Raw genomic sequence first — 3,862 nt, forward strand, 5'->3', positions numbered from 1 at the left:
CTTATTTTCATATGTTTGTTGGCTGTACAGCTGTCTTCTTTTGAGAACTGCCTGTTCATATCTTTTGCCCACTTTTTGATGATGTTGTTTGTTTTCTTCTTGTAAATTTGTTTAAGTTCTTTGTAGATTCTGGATATTAGCTTTGTCAGATGGGTAGATTGCAAAAATTTTTTCCCATTCTGTTGGTTTCCTGTTTACTCTATTGATAGTTTCATTTGCTGTGCAGAAGCTCTTGAGTCTAATCCGATCCCATTTGTATATTTTGGCTTTTGTTGCCATTGCTTTTGGTGTTTTAGTCATAAAGTCCTTGCCCATACCTATGTCCTTAATGGTATTGCCTAAGTTTTCTTCTAGAGTTTTTATGGTGTTATGCCTCATGTTTAAATCTTTAATCCATTTAGAGTTAATTTTTGTATAAGGTGTAAGGAAGGGATCCAGTTTCAGCTTTCTGCATATGGCTAGCCAGTTTTCGCAACACCACTTATGAAAAAGGGAATTCTTTCCCCATTGCTTATTTTTGTCAGGTTTGTCAAAGATCAGATGGTTGTAGTTTTGTGGCATTCTTTCTGAGGCCTCTGTTCTGTTCCATTGGTCTATATCTCTGTTTTGGTACCAGTACCATGCTGTATTGATTACAGTAGGCTTGTAATATAGTTTGAAGTCAGGTAGCATGATGCCTACAGCTTTGGGGTTTTTTGTTTTTCTTTTGCTTAGGATTATCTTGGCTATGCAGGCTCTTTTTTGGTTGCATATGAAGTTTTAGGTGGTTTTTTCCAGTTCTGTGAAGAAAGTCATTCACAGCTTGATGAGGATAGCTTTGAATCTAAAATTATCTTGGGCAGTATGGCCATTTTCACAATATTGATTCTTCACAACCATGAGCATGGAATGTTTTTCCATCTGTTTGTGTCCTCTCTTATTTCCTTGAGCCAGTGGTTTGTAGTTCTCCTCGAAGAGGTCCTTCACATTCCTTGTTAGTTGTATTCCTAGGTATTTTATTCTCTTTGTAGCAATTGTGAATTGGAGTTCACTTATGATTTGGCTCTCTGTCTGTTATTGGTGTATAGAAATGCTTGCGATTTTTGCCATTGATTTTGTATCCTGAGACTTTACTGAAGTTGCTTAATAGCTTAAGGAGATTTTGGGCTGAGACCATGGGCTTTTCTAAATACACAATCATGTCATCTGCAAACAGGGACAATTTGACTTCCTCTCTTCCTATTTGAATACGCTTTATTTCTTTCTCTTACCTGATGGCCCTCGCCAGAACTTCCAATACTATGTTGAATAGGAGTGGTGAGAGAGGGCATCCTTGTCTTGTGCCAGTTTTCGAAGGGATTGCTTCCAGTTTTTGTTCATTCAGTATGATATTGACTGTGGGTTTGTCATAAATAGCTCTTATTATTTTGAGGTACGATTCATGGATACCTAGTTTATTTAGAGCTTTTAGCATAAAGGACTGTTGAATTTTGTTGAAGACCTTCTCAGGATCTATTGAGATAATTTGGTTCTGTTTATGTGATGGATTACGTTTACAGATTTTCGGATGTTGAACCAGCCTTGCATCCCTGGGATGAAGCCAACTTGATGGTGATGGATAAGCCTTTTGATGTGTTGAATTCAGTTTTCAGTTTGCCAATATTTTACTGAAGATTTTTGCATCAATGTTCATCATGGATATTGGCCTGAAATTTTTTTTTTTTAGCTGTGTCTCTGCCAGGTTTTGGTATCAGGATAATGGGGGTCTCATAAAATGAGTTAGGGAAGACTCCCTCTTTTTGCATTGTTTAGAATAGTTTCAGAAGGAATGGTACCAGTTCCTCTTTGTACCTCTGGTAGAATTCGGCTGTGAACCCATCTGGTCTTGGACTCCTTTTGGTTGGTAGGCTATTAATTGCTGCCTCAATTTCAGACCTTGTTATTCATTCATTCAGGTATTCAACTTCTTCCTGGTTTAGTCTTGGGAGGGTGTAAGTGTCCAGGAATTTATCCATTTTTTCTAGTTTACTAGTTTGTTTGCATAGAGGTGTTTGTAGTAATCTCTGATGGTAGTTTGTATTTCTGTAAGATCGGTGGTGATATTCCCTTTATCATTTTTATTGCATCTTTCTTTGGAAACCTTATGTTAGAATGATTTGTCTTCAGCCCCCTGCTTTAGTTTTTTCCCGGTCTTGGGTTTCAGTAATGTCTTGGGGTAAACCAAGATACACACCATGAGTTTTTCTGCCAGAATGTCTAGTGCATATCAGCTCCTGGGTCATTTTCTCTCTAAGGACAACCTGAGGTATGGAGTGTAGCTTCTCAAGGGAGCAGTTGGATGCCCTGGGGCTGAGAGACATCTTCTGGCATTCTCCTTCTTTGGAAAACTAACCCCTTGAGATATTAAGATTGTCTTCTCCCAACCCAGCTTTCATTTCTTGGAGACACATTGCTGGTCAGTCAATCAGATGCTGGTATTGAGGGGGAAAACACAGAAACAATTTCTGCTCCTTGAATTCTCTAAATTTTATTTAAAAACAAACAAACAAACAAAAAAAAAACAACACCGGACCCAAGTGAGATGGTGCAAGAACTTGCAAAGTAAAACGCACCTGGGGCATAGTGTAGTGTCTCCTGAGAGGGTGGTTGTTGAGCACTTAAGGTGAGCAGAATGGGGTGGGTGAACATCTCAAGTGATTGGGTGGCCCAACTTGACAAATGAGTCAGACACATCTGTTTCCTGATTAGCATTACCACTCCCTGGGTTTGTCACCTTGAAAAAATTTGTTCACTTACTTTGATTTTCATTATTTAACTGTAAATTATATTTTATTAGGACTTGAAAGGTAATAAAAGGCATAAAAGAGGTGGGTTTCAGAAAAAATAATATCTAATCATGTATTTTATTTGTGAGAAATTTCATTTACCTTTTTTTTTTTTTTTTTGAGACTGAGTCTCACTCCGCTGTCGTGCAGGCTGGAGTGCAGTTGCACGATCTTGGCTCACTGCAACCTGTGCCTCCCAGGTTCAAGCAATTCTCCTGCCTCAGCCTCCTGAGTAGCTGGAACAACAGGCTCATGTCACCACACTCAGCTAACTTCTTTGTATTTTAGTAGAGACAGGGTTTTGCCACGTTGCCCAGGCTGGTCCTGAACTCCTGAGCTCTGGCAATCTGCCGGCCTTGGCATCCCAGAGTGCTAGGATTACAGGAGTGAGTCACTGTACCCTACCACTTATTTATTTCTAGAGTAAGTTTAGAAATTTTCTCAGATGTATTTTTTTGTGAGTATATGTGTGTGTGTGAGCCAAAGATTTATTTTTTCTTGTATTTGAAGTACTCTTCAACAACATCCTTGGCCTGAGATTCCTTGCAATAATCCTTAACTACCACACAACTCCAACCAACACTTTAGTGGGTTTTCCGTCTCTGACAATTTTACAAAGGCCTACACATTCCCCTAGTTTTTTGTTGTCATCAATCTTAATTAGGTTGATTTGGTGTTCAGCACAAAGGGCCTCAACACACTTGACATACATAGACTCAACACAGTTGCATGCAAGCACACAAAGATGAGCTTGGCGCTTGTCTAAGGTTTTGGCAGCTTCTCAAATTTCACATGCTAGGCCATGGTGGATTAGAGCGGTCTTCAGCACCTCTTGTAAAGCAGTATTAATGTTTATTACACCTCCAGCAGCAATGCCTTCCTTGGTCATGGTGGTGGGTTATGGGTAAAGCCAGATCTTGAATGCACTTGAGCCTCTGCCTCTGCACTACTCGACAAAGGCAGGGAAAGAGTATATATATCTTTATATCTTTATATATATATATATATATATATATATTTTCTTTTTTAAATAAGAGTATGCGTATATATATATATAT

The 3,862-nt window shown here is 38.8% G+C and overlaps 2 protein-coding genes, 1 long non-coding RNA gene and 1 pseudogene across 3 annotated transcripts in view; 2 read left to right on the forward strand and 2 right to left on the reverse strand.

Moving 5' to 3' along the window:
* Window positions 1–3,862, reverse strand: part of LOC116543885 — a 373,403-nt gene that overhangs the window by 364,862 nt on the left and 4,679 nt on the right. The gene's annotated exons all lie outside the window — the stretch shown is intronic.
* LOC116543866 (zinc finger protein 429-like) overlaps window positions 1–3,862 on the forward strand; it is a 785,602-nt gene that overhangs the window by 209,133 nt on the left and 572,607 nt on the right. The window lies entirely within an intron of this gene.
* LOC116543867 (zinc finger protein 708) overlaps window positions 1–3,862 on the forward strand; it is a 29,006-nt gene that overhangs the window by 3,986 nt on the left and 21,158 nt on the right. The gene's annotated exons all lie outside the window — the stretch shown is intronic.
* On the reverse strand, window positions 3,282–3,833 carry LOC116543876 (annotated as a pseudogene).

This window comes from Sapajus apella, unplaced genomic scaffold (genome assembly GCF_009761245.1).
Source record: "Sapajus apella isolate SASKATOON/1434 unplaced genomic scaffold, GSC_monkey_1.0 scaffold199, whole genome shotgun sequence".
Lineage (NCBI taxonomy): Eukaryota > Metazoa > Chordata > Mammalia > Primates > Cebidae > Sapajus > Sapajus apella.